General features: G+C 42.9%; 1 protein-coding gene across 1 annotated transcript in view; it reads right to left on the reverse strand.

The window, feature by feature from the left end:
- NUP153 (nucleoporin 153) overlaps positions 1 to 21,731 on the reverse strand; it is a 798,292-nt gene that overhangs the window by 482,609 nt on the left and 293,952 nt on the right. The window lies entirely within an intron of this gene.

The following is a 21,731-nucleotide window of genomic DNA, read 5'->3' on the forward strand; positions in this document are numbered from 1 at the left end:
AACAAAAACATCTTTGAGATTTACTGCTTAGTTGAAGGGGCGGGGCCTATCTATGCCTGAGTCTTATAGAAAGTTGATATATAGATAATGCAATATTATATTTTTTTAAAATGATAGCAACTACAGCTTTCACAATAGTTTGTCAAAAGCCGTTATCGACTTTTAATAAATTTACCATCACTCTAAAGGAAAAAAATTACACAAAAAGCAATTATGCAAATGGAATACAATTAAAGTGACAAAAATTAAACTGGTCAAAATGACTTGAATGAAAAAAACATGTCTAAAAAAGTGAATAGTTGTATGCTTCTATATTGTACGATTTATTTAGTTTCCAATGTATGTACACTCAAGTGCTTTTATAAAGAAATACATAAAAAAAAAATAAAGGACATAAATTATGCTGATAACTGATGCAACAAATTAAGGTAGGAGAGCTAGGACAAATAAAAAGCCATGAGGTCGACTGATTCCACCAACATACAAGTGCTTTAATTAAATACAAAACTGCAAGCTCTCATACAAGGAAGAATGGTTTCTAGCCCGATCATCAGAAAGCACTGCAATGGGTTAGAACTGGCTGTTGGGATTTCAATCTCTTGCACTACAAATTGTGTGTACCAATAAAACACTGCAGTCAATTATAAAAGGTAAATATTTTATATTATGGGGTAAACATTTGAGGGACAAAAAAGAAAAAAAAAATTAAAATAAGAGTTTTGGCCTTTGTGTAAAATGCTCGAGACCCAAATATTAAACAGTCTTTAAAAGCATGCTTAATTACTTAAAAGGATTATTATAGCAGTACAAATAACATTAGAATCAAACAAAAACACAATTTATAATTACCTTATAAATTTATTTCTCTTGTGGTGTATCCAGTCCACGGATCATCCATTACTTGTGGGATATTCTCATTCCCAACAGGAAGTTGCAAGAGGACACCCACAGCAGAGCTGTTACATAGCTCCTCCCCTAACTGCCATATCCAGTCATTCGACCGAAAACACGCAGAGAAAGGAGAAACCATAGGGTGTAGTGGTGACTGTAGTTTAAATGAAAAAATTACCTGCCTTAAAATGACAGGGCGGGCCGTGGACTGGATACACCACAAGAGAAATAAATTTTTCAGGTAAGCAATATTGAACATCCTGAGTCAAGGCAAATAAATGTTTGAATACATATATTTAGAACTTTATAAAAAAGCGCCCAACCATAGCTTAGAGTGTCACAGAAAATAAGACTTACTTACCCCAGGACACTCGTCTACATGTTGTAGAAAGCCAAACCAGTACTGAAACGAAAATCAGCAGAGGTAATGGTATATATATATATAAGAGTATATCGTCGATCTGAAAAGGGAGTTAAGAGATGAATCTCTACGACCGATAACAGAGAACCTATGAAATAGACCCCGTAGAAGGAGATCATTGCATTCAAATAGGCAATACTCTCCTCACATCCCTCTGCCATTCACTGCACGCTGAGAGGAAAACCGGGCTCCAACCTGCTGCGGAGCGCATATCAACGTAGAATCTAGCACAAACTTACTTCACCACCTCCATAGGAGGCAAAGTTTGTAAAACTGATTTGTGGGTGTGGTGAGGGGTGTATTTGTAGGCATTTTGAGGTATGGGAAACTTTAACCCTCCTGGTAGGAATGTATATCCCATACGTCACTAGCTCATGGACTCTTGCTAATTACATGAAAGAAATTGTGTTTTCTCTTGTAAGGTGTATCCAGTCCACGGATCATCCATTACTTGTGGGATACCAATACCAAAGCTAAAGTACACGGATGAAGGGAGGGACAAGGCAGGTACTTAAACGGAAGGTACCACTGCCTGTAAAACCTCTCCCCCAAAAAAAGCCTCCGAAGAAGCAAAAGTATCAAATTTGTAGAATTTTGAAAAAGTATGAAGCGAAGACCAAGTCGCCGCCTTGCAAATCTGTTCAACAGAAGCCTCATTTTTAAAGGCCCAAGTGGAAGCCACAGCTCTAGTAGAATGAGCTGTAATCCTTTCAGGAGGCTGCTGGCCAGCAGTCTCATAGGCTAAGCAGATTATGCTTCTTAGCCAAAAAGAAAGAGGTTGCCGAAGCCTTTTGACCTCTCCTCTGTCCAGAGTAGACAACAAACAAAGCAGATGTTTGACAAAAATCTTTAGTAGCTTGCAAGTAAAACTTTAAAGCACGAACCACGTCCAGATTGTGTAATAGACGTTCCTTCTTTGAAGAAGGATTTGGACACAAGGATGGAACAACAATCTCTTGATTGATATTCTTGTTAGATACCACCTTAGGTAAAAACCCAGGTTTGGTACGCAGGACTACCTTATCCGTATGGAAGATCAGATAAGGAGAATCACATTGTAAAGCTGATAACTCGGAGACTCTACGAGCCGAGGAAATAGCTACCAAAAACAGAACTTTCCAAGATAAAAGTTTGATATCTATGGAATGAAGAGGTTCAAACTGAACTCCTTGAAGAACCTTAAGAACCAAATTTAAGCTCCATGGGGGAGCAACAGGTTTAAACACAGGCTTGATTCTAACCAAAGCCTGACAAAATGCCTGAACGTCTGGAACATCTGCCAGACGCTTGTGCAAAAGAATAAACAGAGCAGAAATCTGTCCTTTTAAGGAACTAGCTGACAATCCTTTTTCCAAACCATCTTGTAGAAAAGATAATATCCTGGGAATCCTAACCCTTGGATTCACACCAATAAAGATATGTACGCCATATTTTATGGTAAATTTTCCTGGTGACAGGCTTTCGTGCCTGTATTAAGGTATCAATAACTGACTCGGAGAAGCCACGCTTTGATAAAATCAAGCGTTCAATCTCCAGGCAGTCAGTCTCAGAGAAATTAGATTTGGATGGTTGAAAGGACCCTAAAGTAGAAGGTCCTGTCTCAGAGGCAGAGTCCATGGTGGAAAGGATAACATGTCCACCAGATCTGCATACCAGGTCCTGCGTGGCCACGCAGGTGCTATCAAAATCACTGATGCTCTCTCCTGCTTGACCTTGGCAATCAGTCGAGGGAGCAGAGGAAATGGTGGAAACACATAAGCCAGGTTGAAAGACCAGGGTGCTGCTAGAGCATCTATTAGCGTCGCCTTGGGATCCCTGGACCTGGATCTGTAACAAGGAAGCTTGACGTTCTAGCGAGACGCCATGAGATCCAGTTCTGGTTTGCCCCAACGATGAATCAATTGTGCAAACACCTCCGGATGGAGTTCCCACTCTCCCGGATGAAAAGTCTGACGACTTAAAAAAATACGCCTCCCAGTTCTCTACCCCTGGGATATGGATAGCTGATAGGTGGCAAGAGTGAGTCTCTGACCAGCGAATTATCTTTGAGACTTCTAACATCGCTAGGAAACTTCTTGTTCCCCTTGATGGTTGATGTAAGCCACAGTCGTGATGTTGTCCGACTGAAATCTGATGTACCTCAGAGTTGCTAACTGAGGCCAAGCCTGAAGAGCATTGAATATCGCTCTTCCAGAATATTTATTGGAAGGAGTGTCTCCTCCTGAGTCCACGATCCCTGAGCCTTCAGGGAGTTCCAGACTGCACCCCAACCTAGAAGGCTGGCATCTGTTGTCCAATCTGGCCTGCGAAAGGTCATACCTTTGGACACATGGACCCGAGATAGCCACCAGAGAAGAGAATCCCTGGTCTCTTGATCCAGATTTAGTAGAGGGGACAAATCTGTGTAATCCCCGTTCCACTGACTGAGCATTAGAGCTGCGCATCTTCACCTGTCTCACGATTAGATTCGATTACGATTATCATCGTAACGATTCGATTCTACGATGCATCACGATGCATCACGATTACTGCCCATGATTTTCATTAACAAATTCAAGCAGTCAGAACTCCCTTTTTTATTTTATCTGCTTTAAAAAAAAAAGGGGATTGCTAAGGGGATGTTTCTAGGATATAAGGTACTATGGTCCTGGCATGTTAAATAATTCTGGACTTGCCTCTTTTGTCAGGGAATAATGAACAGTTTATGAACCAAGGTGTATAAATGATTAACTTTTAGCAGAGCAGGTCCCAAATACATAACTAACATAGGATATGTGTGATATTGATTTTTTTTTTTAAATAAAAATAATGAATTCAGATTTAAGGTAATAGATATGCTATTAAAATGTATAGGTTTATATGTAACATATACATTTATTTATATACACATACAAAGCACAACTATAATACAATACAATACCCTGCCACATATTACACTTAGATCATAGATGGGCTGTTATTTTGCTCCCTAAGCTCATATGAGACTAGTATTCTGGGTATTGGAGAGCTTTGAAAGGAATGCATGGTATGTGTGAGCAGTGCAGTGTCACCGTTAATGATTAGGGCTCTTAACTGACAAAGGGTCACCTAATCAATCATGTAGGCACTCTAAACATGTTTATTACGGCTCTGTGATGATCTGCAGCTGGGAAGGAATGCTATGTAATTTCCTCTTACCGGAACCTTTATTAACAGCGGCACCAACCACTTACTGAACGGCTTCAATAAGTTGTCCTAGAGGTAAAGGTGCTGGCCGGGTGAATGTGATTAATTAAGCCCTCTCTGCTGTGTCGCCTGCTTCAAGACTAGGAGAGATCTGACAGGGCAGAAGCAGTCTGACCAACTGACAGCAGCCTCGTGTAACACAGTGACTATTTCCTTGTATTATCGCTTCCCTGTTTACTCACTGTTGCGGTCTCTGCTGCATGTTTCCTCTTCGTCAGACCCCTAGCCCAGCACCAAACGAGCATTTGAGTGTTGCTATTAGATATAGAAAAAGTCAAGTTTACAAAAGTATCTATCTAATAGCAACACTCAAATGCTCGTTTGGTGCTGGGCTAGGGGTCTGACAAAGAGGAAACATGCAGCAGAGACCGCAACAGTGAGTAAACAGGGAAGAGATAATACAAGGAAATATTCACTGTGTTACACGAGGCTGCTGTCCGCTTGTCAGACAACTGCACTGAGCGTGCTGATGTTCAAAATAGAATCAATCAATATTTACTCTGTCTGCCATTAGCTGCCATTACTTTAAGCCCTCGCATCAGTCAGTGGGAGAGGCGGGGTCACGTGACATTATGCGATGACGTCACTGACCCTTAATCGATTCTGATCTTGCACCGCATCGATGCAGCATCGTTAATGGCTGCATCGCGATGTATCGCAATGGCGATTATTTTTGACACCCCTACTGAGCATGCATAGTTGCAGCGGTCTGAGATGTAGGCGTGCAAACGGCACTATGTCCATTGCCGCTACCATTAAGCCGATTACTTCCATGCACTGAGCCACCGAAGGGCACGCAATGGAATGAAGAACACGGCAGGAATTTAGAAGCTTTGATAACCTGGACTCAGTCAGGTAAATTTTCATTTCTACAGAATCTATCAGAGTCCCTAGGAAGGAAACTCTTGTGAGTGGGGATAGAGAACTCTTTTCCTCGTTCACTTTCCACCCATGCAATCTCAGAAATGCCAGTACTACGTCCGTATGAGACTTGGCAATTTGGAAGTTTGACGCCTGTATCAGGATGTCGTCTAAATAAGGGGCCACTGCTATGCCCCGCGGCCTTACGACCGCCAGAAGCGACCCTAGAACCTTCGTAAAGATTCTTGGGGCTGTAGCTAATCCAAAGGGAAGAGCTACAAACTGGTAATGCCTGTCTAGAAAGGGAAACCTGAGAAAACGATGATTATGATCTTTGTTATCGGAATGTGAAGATAAGCATCCTTTAAATCCACTGTAGTCATATATTGACCCTCCTGGATCATAGGTAGGATGGTACGAATAGTTTCCATCTTGAATGATGGAACTCTGAGGAATTTGTTTAAGATCTTTAGATCCAAAATTGGTCTGAAGGTTCCCTATTTTTTGGGAACCACAAACAGATTTGAGTAAAAACCCTGTCCCTGTTCCTCCTTTGGAACTGGATGGATCACTCCCATAACTAGGTCTTGTACACAGTGTAAGAATGCCTCTCTCTTTATCTGGTTTGCAGATAATTGTGAAAGGTGAAATCTCCCTTTTGGGGGGGGAAGCTTTGAAGTCCAGAAGATATCTCTGGGATAGAATTTCCAACACCCAGGGATCCTGGACATCTCTTGCCCACGCCTGGGCGAAGAGCGAAAGTCTGCCCCCTACTAGATCCGTTACCGGATAGGGGGCCGTTCCTTCATGCTGTCTTAGAGGCAGCAGCAGGCTTTTTGGCCTGCTTACCTTTGTCCCCGGTCTAGTTTGGTCTCCAGACCGTCTTGGACTGAGCAAAAGTTCCCACTTGTTTGCATTAGAGGAAGTTGATGCCGCACTTGCCTTGAAGTTTCGAAAGGCACGAAAATTAGACTGTTTGGCCCTTGATTTGGACCTGTCCTGAGGAAGGGCATGACCTTTTCCTCCAGTGATATCAGCAATAATCTCCTTCAAACCAGGCCCGAATAGGGTCTGCCCCTTGAAGGGAATGTTAAGCAGCTTAGATTTTGAAGTCACGTCAGCTGACCATGATTTAAGCCATAGCGCCCTGCCCGCCTGTATAGCAAAACCAGAATTCTTAGCCGTTAGTTTAGTCAAATGAACAATGGCATCAGAAAAACAATTTATGTAAGAACTTACCTGATAAATTCATTTCTTTCATATTAGCAAGAGTCCATGAGCTAGTGACGTATGGGATATACATTCCTACCAGGAGGGGCAAAGTTTCCCAAACCTCAAAATGCCTATAAATACACCCCTCACCACACCCAAAAATCAGTTTAACGAATAGCCAAGAAGTGGGGTGATAAGAAAAAGTGCGAAAGCATAAAAAATAAGGAATTGGAATAATTGTGCTTTATACAAAAAAAACATAATTTATGTAAGAACTTACCTGATAAATTCATTTCTTTCATATTAGCAAGAGTCCATGAGCTAGTGACGTATGGGATATACATTTCCTACCAGGAGGGGCAAAGTTTCCCAAACCTCAAAATGCCTATAAATACACCCCTCACCACACCCACAATTCAGTTTAACGAATAGCCAAGAAGTGGGGTGATAAAAAAAGTGCGAAAGCATATAAAATAAGGAATTGGAATAATTGTGCTTTATACAAAATCATAACCACCACAAAAAAAAGGGCGGACCTCATGGACTCTTGCTAATATGAAAGAAATGAATTTATCAGGTAATTAGCAAGAGTCCATGAGCTAGTGACGTATGGGATAATGACTACCCAAGATGTGGATCTTTCCACACAAGAGTCACTAGAGAGGGAGGGATAAAATAAAGACAGCCAATTCCTGCTGAAAATAATACACACCCAAAAATAAAGTTTAACGAAAAACATAAGCAGAAGATTCAAACTGAAACCGCTGCCTGAAGTACTTTTCTACCAAAAACTGCTTCAGAAGAAGAAAATACATCAAAATGGTAGAATTTAGTAAAAGTATGCAAAGAAGACCAAGTTGCTGCTTTGCAAATCTGATCAACCGAAGCTTCATTCCTAAACGCCCAGGAAGTAGAAACTGACCTAGTAGAATGAGCTGTAATTCTCTGAGGCGGAGTTTTACCCGACTCAACATAGGCAAGATGAATTAAAGATTTCAACCAAGATGCCAAAGAAATGGCAGAAGCTTTCTGGCCTTTTCTAGAACCGGAAAAGATAACAAATAGACTAGAAGTCTTACGGAAAGATTTCGTAGCTTCAACATAATATTTCAAAGCTCTAACAACATCCAAAGAATGCAACGATTTCTCCTTAGAATTCTTAGGATTAGGACATAATGAAGGAACCACAATTTCTCTACTAATGTTGTTGGAATTCACAACTTTAGGTAAAAATTCAAAAGAAGTTCGCAACACCGCCTTATCCTGATGAAAAATCAGAAAAGGAGACTCACAAGAAAGAGCAGATAATTCAGAAACTCTTCTGGCAGAAGAGATGGCCAAAAGGAACAAAACTTTCCAAGAAAGTAATTTAATGTCCAATGAATGCATAGGTTCAAACAGAGGAGCTTGAAGAGCTCCCAGAACCAAATTCAAACTCCAAGGAGGAGAAATTGACTTAATAACAGGTTTTATACGAACCAAAGCTTGTACAAAACAATGAATATCAGGAAGAATAGCAATCTTTCTGTGAAAAAGAACAGAAAGAGCAGAGATTTGTCCTTTCAAAGAACTTGCGGACAAACCCTTATCTAAACCATCCTGAAGAAACTGTAAAATTCTCGGTATTCTAAAAGAATGCCAGGAAAAATGATGAGAAAGACACCAAGAAATAAGTCTTCCAGACTCTATAATATATCTCTCGAGATACAGATTTACGAGCCTGTAACATAGTATTAATCACAGAGTCAGAGAAACCTCTTTGACCAAGAATCAAGCGTTCAATCTCCATACCTTTAAATTTAAGGATTTCAGATCCTGATGGAAAAAAGGACCTTGTGACAGAAGGTCTGGTCTTAACGGAAGAGTCCACGGTTGGCAAGAGGCCATCCGGACAAGATCCGCATACCAAAACCTGTGAGGCCATGCCGGAGCTACCAGCAGAACAAACGAGCATTCCTTCAGAATCTTGGAGATTACTCTTGGAAGAAGAACTAGAGGCGGAAAGATATAGGCAGGATGATACTTCCAAGGAAGTGATAATGCATCCACTGCCTCCGCCTGAGGATCCCGGGATCTGGACAGATACCTGGGAAGTTTCTTGTTTAGATGGGACGCCATCAGATCTATTTCTGGAAGTTCCCACATTTGAACAATCTGAAGAAATACCTCTGGGTGAAGAGACCATTCGCCCGGATGCAACGTTTGGCGACTGAGATAATCCGCTTCCCAATTGTCTACACCTGGGATATGAACCGCAGAGATTAGACAGGAGCTGGATTCCGCCCAAACCAAAATTCGAGATACTTCTTTCATAGCCAGAGGACTGTGAGTCCCTCCTTGATGATTGATGTATGCCACAGTTGTGACATTGTCTGTCTGAAAACAAATGAACGATTCTCTCTTCAGAAGAGGCCAAAACTGAAGAGCTCTGAAAATTGCACTGAGTTCCAAAATATTGATCGGTAATCTCACCTCCTGAGATTCCCAAACTCCTTGTGCCGTCAGAGATCCCCACACAGCTCCCCAACCTGTGAGACTTGCATCTGTTGAAATTACAGTCCAGGTCGGAAGCACAAAAGAAGCCCCCTGAATTAAACGATGGTGATCTGTCCACCATGTTAGAGAGTGTCGAACAATCGGTTTTAAAGATATTAATTGAGATATCTTCGTGTAATCCTTGCACCATTGCTTCAGCATACAGAGCTGAAGAGGTCGCATGTGAAAACGAGCAAAGGGGATCGCGTCCGATGCAGCAGTCATAAGACCTAGAATTTCCATGCATAAGGCTACCGAAGGGAATGATTGTGACTGAAGGTTTCGACAAGCTGTAATCAATTTTAGACGTCTCTTGTCTGTTAAAGACAGAGTCATGGACACTGAATCCATCTGGAAACCCAGAAAGGTTACCCTTGTCTGAGGAATCAAAGAACTTTTTGGTAAATTGATCCTCCAACCATGATCTTGAAGAAACAACACAAGTCGATTCGTATGAGATTCTGCTAAATGTAAAGACTGAGCAAGTACCAAGATATCGTCCAAATAAGGAAATACCACAATACCCTGTTCTCTGATTACAGACAGCAGGGCACCGAGAACCTTTGTAAAAATTCTTGGAGCTGTAGCTAGGCCAAACGGCAGAGCCACAAACTGGTAATGCTTGTCCAGAAACGAGAATCTCAGGAACTGATAATGATCTGGATGAATCGGAATATGCAGATATGCATCCTGTAAATCTATTGTGGACATATAATTCCCTTGCTGAACAAAAGGTAAGATAGTCCTTACAGTTACCATCTTGAACGTTGGTATCCTTACATAACGATTCAATATTTTTAGATCCAGAACTGGTCTGAAAGAATTCTCCTTCTTTGGTACAATGAAGAGATTTGAATAAAACCCCATCCCCTGTTCCGGAACTGGAACTGGCATAATTACTCCAGTCAACTCTAGATCTGAAAAACATTTCAGAAATGCTTGAGCTTTTACTGGATTTACTGGGACACGGGAAAGAAAAAATCTCTTTGCAGGAGGTCTCAACTTGAAACCAATTCTGTACCCTTCTGAAACAATGCTCTGAATCCAAAGATTGTGAACAGAATTGATCCAAATTTCCTTGAAAAAACGTAACCTGCCCCCTACCAGCTGAGCTGGAATGAGGGCCGCACCTTCATGTGGACTTAGAAGCAGGCTTTGCCTTTCTAGCTGGCTTGGATTTATTCCAAACTGGAGATGGTCTCCAAACTGAAACTGCTCCTGAGGATGAAGGATCAGGCTTTTGTTATTTGTTGAAACGAAAGGAACGAAAACGATTATTAGCCCTGTTTTTACCTTTAGATTTTTTATCCTGTGGTAAAAAAGTTCCTTTCCCACCAGTAACAGTTGAAATAATGGAATCCAACTGAGAACCAAATAATTTGTTACCCTGGAAAGAAATGGAAAACAGAATTTATGTTTACCTGATAAATTACTTTCTCCAACGGTGTGTCCGGTCCACGGCGTCATCCTTACTTGTGGGATATTCTCTTCCCCAACAGGAAATGGCAAAGAGCCCAGCAAAGCTGGTCACATGATCCCTCCTAGGCTCCGCCTACCCCAGTCATTCGACCGACGTTAAGGAGGAATATTTGCATAGGAGAAACCATATGGTACCGTGGTGACTGTAGTTAAAGAAAATAAATTATCAGACCTGATTAAAAAAACCAGGGCGGGCCGTGGACCGGACACACCGTTGGAGAAAGTAATTTATCAGGTAAACATAAATTCTGTTTTCTCCAACATAGGTGTGTCCGGTCCACGGCGTCATCCTTACTTGTGGGAACCAATACCAAAGCTTTAGGACACGGATGAAGGGAGGGAGCAAATCAGGTCACCTAAATGGAAGGCACCACGGCTTGCAGAACCTTTCTCCCAAAAATAGCCTCAGAAGAAGCAAAAGTATCAAACTTGTAAAATTTGGTAAAAGTGTGCAGTGAAGACCAAGTCGCTGCCCTACATATCTGATCAACAGAAGCCTCGTTCTTGAAGGCCCATGTGGAAGCCACAGCCCTAGTGGAATGAGCTGTGATTCTTTCGGGAGGCTGCCGTCCGGCAGTCTCGTAAGCCAATCTGATGATGCTTTTAATCCAAAAAGAGAGAGAGGTAGAAGTTGCTTTTTGACCTCTCCTTTTACCAGAATAAACAACAAACAAGGAAGATGTTTGTCTAAAATCCTTTGTAGCATCTAAATAGAATTTTAGAGCGCGAACAACATCCAAATTGTGCAACAAACGTTCCTTCTTTGAAACTGGTTTCGGACACAGAGAAGGTACGATAATCTCCTGGTTAATGTTTTTGTTAGAAACAACTTTTGGAAGAAAACCAGGTTTAGTACGTAAAACCACCTTATCTGCATGGAACACCAGATAAGGAGGAGAACACTGCAGAGCAGATAATTCTGAAACTCTTCTAGCAGAAGAAATTGCAACTAAAAACAAAACTTTCCAAGATAATAACTTAATATCAACGGAATGCAAGGGTTCAAACGGAACCCCCTGAAGAACTGAAAGAACTAAATTGAGACTCCAAGGAGGAGTCAAAGGTTTGTAAACAGGCTTAATTCTAACCAGAGCCTGAACAAAGGCTTGAACATCTGGCACAGCGGCCAGCTTTTTGTGAAGTAACACAGACAAGGCAGAAATCTGTCCCTTCAGGGAACTTGCAGATAATCCTTTTTCCAATCCTTCTTGAAGGAAGGATAGAATCCTAGGAATCTTAACCTTGTCCCAAGGGAATCCTTTAGATTCACACCAACAGATATATTTTTTCCAAATTTTGTGGTAAATCTTTCTAGTTACAGGCTTTCTGGCCTGAACAAGAGTATCGATAACAGAATCTGAGAATCCTCGCTTCGATAAGATCAAGCGTTCAATCTCCAAGCAGTCAGCTGGAGTGAAACCAGATTCGGATGTTCGAACGGACCCTGAACAAGAAGGTCTCGTCTCAAAGGTAGCTTCCAAGGAGGAGCCGATGACATATTCACCAGATCTGCGTACCAAGTCCTGCGTGGCCACGCAGGAGCTATCAAGATCACCGACGCCCTCTCCTGATTGATCCTGGCTACCAGCCTGGGGATGAGAGGAAACGGCGGGAACACATAAGCTAGTTTGAAGGTCCAAGGTGCTACTAGTGCATCCACTAGAGCCGCCTTGGGATCCCTGGATCTGGACCCGTAGCAAGGAACTTTGAAGTTCTGACGAGAGGCCATCAGATCCATGTCTGGAATGCCCCACAGCTGAGTGACTTGGGCAAAGATTTCCGGATGGAGTTCCCACTCCCCCGGATGCAATGTCTGACGACTCAGAAAATCCGCTTCCCAATTTTCCACTCCTGGGATGTGGATAGCAGACAGGTGGCAGGAGTGAGACTCCGCCCATAGAATGATTTTGGTCACTTCTTCCATCGCCAGGGAACTCCTTGTTCCCCCCTGATGGTTGATGTACGCAACAGTTGTCATGTTGTCTGATTGAAACCGTATGAACTTGGCCCTCGCTAGCTGAGGCCAAGCCTTGAGAGCATTGAATATCGCTCTCAGTTCCAGAATATTTATCGGTAGAAGAGATTCTTCCCGAGACCAAAGACCCTGAGCTTTCAGGGATCCCCAGACCGCGCCCCAGCCCATCAGACTGGCGTCGGTCGTGACAATGACCCACTCTGGTCTGCGGAATGTCATCCCTCGTGACAGGTTGTCCAGGGACAGCCACCAACGGAGTGAGTCTCTGGTCCTCTGATTTACTTGTATCTTCGGAGACAAGTCTGTATAGTCCCCATTCCACTGACTGAGCATGCACAGTTGTAATGGTCTTAGATGAATGCGTGCAAAAGGAACTATGTCCATTGCCGCTACCATCAACCCGATCACTTCCATGCACTGAGCTATGGAAGGAAGAGGAACGGAATGGAGTATCCGACAAGAGTCTAGAAGTTTTGTTTTTCTGGCCTCTGTCAGAAAAATCCTCATTTCTAAGGAGTCTATTATTGTTCCCAAGAAGGGAACCCTTGTTGACGGAGATAGAGAACTCTTTTCCACGTTCACTTTCCATCCGTGAGATCTGAGAAAGGCCAGGACAATGTCCGTGTGAGCCTTTGCTTGAGGAAGGGACGACGCTTGAATCAGAATGTCGTCCAAGTAAGGTACTACAGCAATGCCCCTTGGTCTTAGCACAGCTAGAAGGGACCCTAGTACCTTTGTGAAAATCCTTGGAGCAGTGGCTAATCCGAAAGGAAGCGCCACGAACTGGTAATGTTTGTCCAGGAATGCGAACCTCAGGAACCGATGATGTTCCTTGTGGATAGGAATATGTAGATACGCATCCTTTAAATCCACCGTGGTCATGAATTGACCTTCCTGGATGGAAGGAAGAATAGTTCGAATGGTTTCCATCTTGAACGATGGAACCTTGAGAAACTTGTTTAAGATCTTGAGATCTAAGATTGGTCTGAACGTTCCCTCTTTTTTGGGAACTATAAACAGATTGGAGTAGAACCCCATCCCTTGTTCTCTTAATGGAACGGGATGAATCACTCCCATTTTTAACAGGTCTTCTACACAATGTAAGAATGCCTGTCTTTTTATGTGGTCTGAAGACAACTGAGACCTGTGGAACCTCCCCCTTGGGGGAAGTCCCTTGAATTCCAGAAGATAACCTTGGGAGACTATTTCTAGCGCCCAAGGATCCAGAACATCTCTTGCCCAAGCCTGAGCGAAGAGAGAGAGTCTGCCCCCCACCAGATCCGGTCCCGGATCGGGGGCCAACATTTCATGCTGTCTTGGTAGCAGTGGCAGGTTTCTTGGCCTGCTTTCCCTTGTTCCAGCCTTGCATTGGTCTCCAAGCTGGCTTGGCTTGAGAAGTATTACCCTCTTGCTTAGAGGACGTAGCACTTTGGGCTGGTCCGTTTCTACGAAAGGGACGAAAATTAGGTTTATTTTTTGCCTTGAAAGGCCGATCCTGAGGAAGGGCGTGGCCCTTACCCCCAGTGATATCCGAGATAATCTCTTTCAAGTCAGGGCCAAACAGCGTTTTCCCTTTGAAAGGAATGTTAAGTAGCTTGTTCTTGGAAGACGCATCAGCCGACCAAGATTTCAACCAAAGCGCTCTGCGCGCCACAATAGCAAACCCAGAATTCTTAGCCGCTAACCTAGCCAATTGCAAAGTGGCGTCTAGGGTGAAAGAATTAGCCAATTTGAGAGGATTGATTCTGTCCTTAATCTCCTCATAAGGAGGAGAATCACTGTCGACCGCCTTTATCAGCTCATCGAACCAGAAACATGCGGCTGTAGCGACAATGCATGAAATTGGTTGTAGAAGGTAACCCTGCTGAACAAACATCTTTTTAAGCAAACCTTCTAATTTTTTATCCATAGGATCTTTGAAAGCACAACTATCCTCTATGGGTATAGTGGTGCGTTTGTTTAAAGTGGAAACCGCTCCCTCGACCTTGGGGACTGTCTGCCATAAGTCCTTTCTGGGGTCGACCATAGGAAACAATTTTTTAAATATGGGGGGAGGGACGAAAGGAATACCGGGCCTTTCCCATTCTTTATTAACAATGTCCGCCACCCGCTTGGGTATAGGAAAAGCTTCTGGGAGCCCCGGCACCTCTAGGAACTTGTCCATTTTACATAGTTTCTCTGGGATGACCAACTTGTCACAATCATCCAGAGTGGATAATACCTCCTTAAGCAGAATGCGGAGATGTTCCAACTTAAATTTAAATGCAATCACATCAGGTTCAGCTTGTTGAGAAATGTTCCCTGAATCAGTAATTTCTCCCTCAGACAAAACCTCCCTGGCCCCATCAGACTGAGTTAGGGGCCCTTCAGAAATATTAATATCAGCGTCGTCATGCTCTTCAGTATCTAAAACAGAGCAGTCGCGCTTACGCTGATAAGTGTTCATTTTGGCTAAAATGTTTTTGACAGAATTATCCATTACAGCCGTTAATTGTTGCATAGTAAGGAGTATTGGCGCGCTAGATGTACTAGGGGCCTCCTGAGTGGGCAAGACTCGTGTAGACGAAGGAGGGAATGATGCAGTACCAAGCTTACTCCCCTCACTTGAGGAATCATCTTGGGCATCATTGTCATTGTCACATAAATCACATTTATTTAAATGAATAGGAATTCTGGCTTCCCCACATTCAGAACACAGTCTATCTGGTAGTTCAGACATGTTAAACAGGCATAAACTTGATAACAAGTACGAAAAACGTTTTAAAATAAAACCGTTACTGTCACTTTAAATTTTAAACTGAACACACTATTACTGCAAATGCGAAAAAACATGAAGGAATTGTTCAAAATTTACCAAATTTTCACCACAGTGTCTTAAAGCCTTAAAAGTATTGCACACCAAATTTGGAAGCTTTAACCCTTAAAATAACGGAACCGGAGCCGTTTTGAACTTTAACCCCTTTACAGTCCCTGGTATCTGCTTTGCTGAGACCCATGTACAACGGCAAAGAGAATGACTGGGGTAGGCGGAGCCTAGGAGGGATCATGTGACCAGCTTTGCTGGGCTCTTTGCCATTTCCTGTTGGGGAAGAGAATATCCCACAAGTAAGGATGACGCCGTGGACCGGACACACCTATGTTGGAGAAAGTAAAGTTGATTTAGAAGCCATATCAGCATTCCAAGTTTTAAGCCATAAAGCTCTTCTAGCTAAAATAGCTAGAGACATAAACCTGACATCAACTCTGATAATATCAAAAATGGCATCACAGATAAAATTATTAGCATGTTGAAGAAGAATAATAATATCATGAGAATCACGATGTGTTACTTGTTGCGCTAAAGTTTCCAACCAAAAAGTTGAAGCCGCAGCAACATCAGTCAAAGATATAGCAGGTCTAAGAAGATTACCTGAACACAGATAAGCTTTTCTTAGAAAGGACTCAATTTTCCTATCTAGAGGATCCTTAAACGAAGTACCATCTGACGTAGGAATAGTAGTACATTTAGCAAGGGTAGAAATAGCCCCATCAACTTTAGGGATCTTGTCCCAAAATTCTAATCTGTCAGACGGCACAGGATATAATTGCTTAAAACGTTTAGAAGGAGTAAATGAATTACCCAAATTATCCCATTCTTTGGAAATTACTGCAGAAATAGCATCAGGAACAGGAAAAACTTCTGGAATAACTACAGGAGATTTAAAAACCTTATTTAAACGTTTAGATTTAGTATCAAGAGGACCAGAATCCTCTATTTCTAAAGCAATTAGGACCTTCTTTAAGTAAAGAACGAATAAATTCCATTTTAAATAAATAACAGAATTTATGTTTACCTGATAAATTACTTTCTCCAACGGTGTGTCCGGTCCACGGCGTCATCCTTACTTGTGGGATATTCTCCTCCCCAACAGGAAATGGCAAAGAGCCCAGCAAAGCTGGTCACATGATCCCTCCTAGGCTCCGCCTTCCCCAGTCATTCGACCGACGTAAAGGAGGAATATTTGCATAGGAGAAATCATATGATACCGTGGTGACTGTAGTTAAAGAAAATAAATTATCAGACCTGATTAAAAAACCAGGGCGGGCCGTGGACCGGACACACCGTTGGAGAAAGTAATTTATCAGGTAAACATAAATTCTGTTTTCTCCAACATAGGTGTGTCCGGTTCACGGCGTCATCCTTACTTGTGGGAACCAATACCAAAGCTTTAGGACACGGATGAAGGGAGGGAGCAAATCAGGTCACCTAGATGGAAGGCACCACGGCTTGCAAAACCTTTCTCCCAAAAATAGCCTCAGAAGAAGCAAAAGTATCAAATTTGTAAAATTTAGTAAAAGTGTGCAGTGAAGACCAAGTCGCTGCCTTACATATCTGATCAACAGAAGCCTCGTTCTTGAAGGCCCATGTGGAAGCCACAGCCCTAGTGGAATGAGCTGTGATTCTTTCAGGAGGCTGCCGTCTGGCAGTCTCGTAAGCCAATCTGATGATGCTTTTAATCCAAAAAGAGAGAGAGGTAGAAGTTGCTTTTTGACCTCTCCTTTTACCAGAATAAACAACAAACAAGGAAGATGTTTGTCTAAAATCCTTTGTAGCATCTAAATAGAATTTTAGAGCACGAACTACATCCAAATTGTGCAACAAACGTTCCTTCTTTGAAACTGGATTCGGACACAAAGAAGGCACGACTATCTCCTGGTTAATGTTTTTGTTAGAAACAACTTTCGGAAGAAAACCAGGTTTAGTACGCAAAACCACCTTATCTGCATGGAACACCAGATAAGGAGGAGAACACTGCAGAGCAGATAATTCTGAAACTCTTCTAGCAGAAGAAATTGCAACCAAAAACAAAACTTTCCAAGATAATAACTTAATATCAACGGAATGTAAGGGTTCAAACGGAACCCCCTGAAGAACTGAATGAACTAAATTGAGACTCCAAGGAGGAGTCAAAGGTTTGTAAACAGGCTTGATTCTAACCAGAGCCTGAACAAAGGCTTGAACATCTGGCACAGCTGCCAGCTTTTTGTGAAGTAACACAGACAAGGCAGAAATCTGTCCCTTCAAAGAACTTGCAGATAATCCTTTCTCCAAACCTTCTTGAAGAAAGGATAGAATCTTAGGAATTTTTACCTTGTCCCAAGGGAATCCTTTAGATTCACACCAACAGATATATTTTTTCCATATTTTGTGGTAGATTTTTCTAGTTACAGGCTTTCTGGCCTGAACAAGAGTATCAATGACAGAATCTGAGAACCCTCGCTTTGATAAGATCAAGCGTTCAATCTCCAAGCAGTCAGCTGGAGTGAAACCAGATTCGGATGTTCGAACGGACCCTGAACAAGAAGGTCTCGTCTCAAAGGTAGCTTCCATGGTGGAGCCGATGACATATTCAACAGGTCTGCATACTAAGTCCTGCGTGGCCACGCAGGAGCTATCAAGATCACCGATGCCCTCTCCTGATTGATCCTGGCTACCAGCCTGGGGATGAGAGGAAACGGCGGGAATACATAAGCTAGTTTGAAGGACCAAGGTGCTACTAGTGCATCTACTAGAGTCGCCTTGGGATCCCTGGATCTGGACCCGTAGCAAGGAACCTTGAAGTTCTGACGAGAGGCCATCAGATCCATGTCTGGAATGCCCCACAATTGAGTAATTTGGGCAAAGATTTCCGGATGGAGTTCCCACTCCCCTGGATGAAATGTCTGACGACTCAGAAAATCCGCTTCCCAATTTTCCACTCCTGGGATGTGGATTGCAGACAAGTGGCAGGAGTGAGTCTCCGCCCATTGAATGATTTTGGTCACTTCTTCCATCGCCAGGGAACTCCTTGTTCCCCCCTGATGGTTGATGTACGCAACAGTCGTCATGTTGTCTGATTGAAACCGTATGAACTTGGCCTTCGCTAGCTGAGGCCAAGCCTTGAGAGCATTGAATATCGCTCTCAGTTCCAGAATATTTATCGGGAGAAGAGATTCTTCCCGAGACCAAAGACCCTGAGCTTTCAGGGGTCCCCAGACCGCGCCCCAGCCCACCAGACTGGCGTCGGTCGTGACAATGACCCACTCTGGTCTGCGGAAGCTCATCCCCTGTGACAGGTTGTCCAGGGACAGCCACCAACGGAGTGAATCTCTGGTCCTCTGATCTACTTGTATCGTCGGAGACAAGTCTGTATAGTCACCATTCCACTGACTGAGCATGCACAGTTGTAATGGTCTTAGATGAATTCGCGCAAAAGGAACTATGTCCATTGCCGCTACCATCAAACCTATTACTTCCATGCACTGCGCTATGGAAGGAAGAGGAACAGAATGAAGTATTTGACAAGAGTTTAGAAGTTTTGATTTTCTGGCCTCTGTCAGAAAAATCCTCATTTCTAAGGAGTCTATTATTGTTCCCAAGAAGGGAACCCTTGTTGACGGAGATAGAGAACTTTTTTCTACGTTCACTTTCCACCCGTGAGATCTGAGAAAGGCCAGGACAATGTCCGTGTGAGCCTTTGCTTGTGGAAGGGACGACGCTTGAATCAGTATGTCGTCCAAGTAAGGTACTACTGCAATGCCCCTTGGTCTTAGCACCGCTAGAAGGGACCCTAGTACCTTTGTGAAAATTCTTGGAGCAGTGGCTAATCCGAACGGGAGTGCCACAAACTGGTAATGCGAACCTTAGGAACCGATGATGTTCCTTGTGGATAGGAATATGTAGATACGCATCCTTTAAATCCACCGTGGTCATGAATTGACCTTCCTGGATGGAAGGAAGAATTGTTCGAATGGTTTCCATTTTGAACGATGGAACCTTGAGAAACTTGTTTAGGATCTTGAGATCTAAGATTGGTCTGAATGTTCCCTCTTTTTTGGGAACTACGAACAGATTGGAGTAGAACCCCATCCCTTGTTCTCCTAATGGAACAGGATGAATCACTCCCATTTTTAACAGGTCTTCTACACAATGTAAGAATGCCTGTTTTTTTATGTGGTCTGAAGACAATTGAGACCTGTGGAACCTCCCCCTTGGGGGAAGCCCCTTGAATTCCAGAAGATAACCTTGGGAGACTTTCTAGCGCCCAAGGATCCAGAACATCTCTTGCCCAAGCCTGAGCGAAGAGAGAGAGTCTGCCCCCCACCAGATCCGGTCCCGGATCGGGGGCCAACATCTCATGCTGTCTTGGTAGCAGTGGCAGGTTTCTTGGCCTGCTTACCTTTGTTCCAGCCTTGCATTGGCCTCCAGGCTGGCTTGGCTTGAGAAGTATTACCCTCTTGCTTAGAGGATGTAGCACTTGGGGCTGGTCCGTTTCTGCGAAAGGGACGAAAATTTGGTTTATTTTTAGCCTTGAAAGACCTATCCTGAGGAAGGGCGTGGCCCTTACCCCCAGTGATATCAGAAATAATCTCTTTCAAGTCAGGGCCAAACAGCGTTTTCCCCTTGAAAGGAATGTTAAGCAATTTGTTCTTGGAAGACGCATCCGCTGACCAAGATTTTAGCCAAAGCGCTCTGCGCGCCACAATAGCAAACCCAGAATTTTTCGCCGCTAATCTAGCCAATTGCAAAGTGGCGTCTAGGGTGAAAGAGTTAGCCAATTTGAGAGCATGAATTCTGTCCATAATCTCCTCATAAGAAGAATCTTTATTGAGCGCCTTTTCTAGTTCATCGAACCAGAAACACGCTGCTGTAGTGACAGGAACAATGCATGAAATTGGTTGTAGAAGGTAACCTTGCTGAACAAACATCTTTTTAAGCAAACCCTCTAATTTTTTATCCATAGGATCTTTGAAAGCACAACTATCTTCTATGGGTATAGTGGTGCGTTTGTTTAGAGTAGAAACCGCCCCCTCGACCTTGGGGACTGTCTGCCATAAGTCCTTTCTGGGGTCGACCATAGGAAACAATTTCTTAAATATAGGGGGAGGGACGAAAGGTATGCCGGGCCTTTCCCATTCTTTATTTACAATGTCCGCCACCCGCTTGAGTATAGGAAAAGCTTCGGGGGGCCCCGGGACCTCTAAGAACTTGTCCATTTTACATAATTTCTCTGGAATGACCAAATTCTCACAATCATCCAGAGTAGATAACACCTCCTTAAGCAGAGCGCGGAGATGTTCCAATTTAAATTTAAATGTAATCACATCAGGTTCAGCTTGTTGAGAAATTTTCCCTGAATCTGAAATTTCTCCCTCAGACAAAACCTCCCTGGCCCCCTCAGACTGGTGTAGGGGCACTTCAGAACCAATATCATCAGCGTCCTCATGCTCTTCAGTATTTTCTAAAACAGAGCAGTCGCGCTTTCGCTGATAAGTGGGCATTTTGGCTAAAATGTTTTTGATAGAATTATCCATTACAGCCGTTAATTGTTGCATAGTAAGGAGTATTGGCGCACTAGATGTACTAGGGGCCTCCTGTGTGGGCAAGACTGGTGTAGACGAAGGAGGGGATGATGCAGTACCATGCTTACTCCCCTCACTTGAGGAATCATCTTGGGCATCATTTTCTCTAAATTTTGTGTCACATAAATCACATCTATTTAAATGAGAAGGAACCTTGGCTTCCCCACATACAGAACACAGTCTATCTGGTAGTTCAGACATGTTAAACAGGCATAAACTTGATAAAGTACAAAAAAACGTTTTAAAATAAAACCGTTACTGTCACTTTAAATTTTAAACTGAACACACTTTATTACTGCAAATGTGAAAAAGTATGAAGGAATTGTTCAAAATTCACCAAAATTTCACCACAGTGTCTTAAAGCCTTAAAAGTATTGCACACCAAATTTGAAAGCTTTAACCCTTAAAATAACGGAACCGGAGCCGTTTTTATATTTAACCCCTTTACAGTCCCTGGTATCTGCTTTGCTCAGACCCAACCAAGCCCAAAGGGGAATACGATACCAAATGACGCCTTCAGAAAGTCTTTTCTATGTATCAGAGCTCCTCACACATGCATCTGCATGTCATGCTTCCCAAAAACAAGTGCGCAATAGAGGCGCGAAAATGAGGCTCTGCCTATGATTAGGGAAAGCCCCTAGAGAATAAGGTGTCCAATACAGTGCCTGCCGGTTATTTTACATAATTCCCAAGAATAAAATAATTCCTCAAAGCTATGAAGTATAAAATATGCTTATATATCAATCGTTT

Source organism: Bombina bombina, chromosome 5 (assembly GCF_027579735.1).
Source record: "Bombina bombina isolate aBomBom1 chromosome 5, aBomBom1.pri, whole genome shotgun sequence".
In the NCBI taxonomy this organism is placed as follows: Eukaryota; Metazoa; Chordata; class Amphibia; order Anura; family Bombinatoridae; genus Bombina; species Bombina bombina.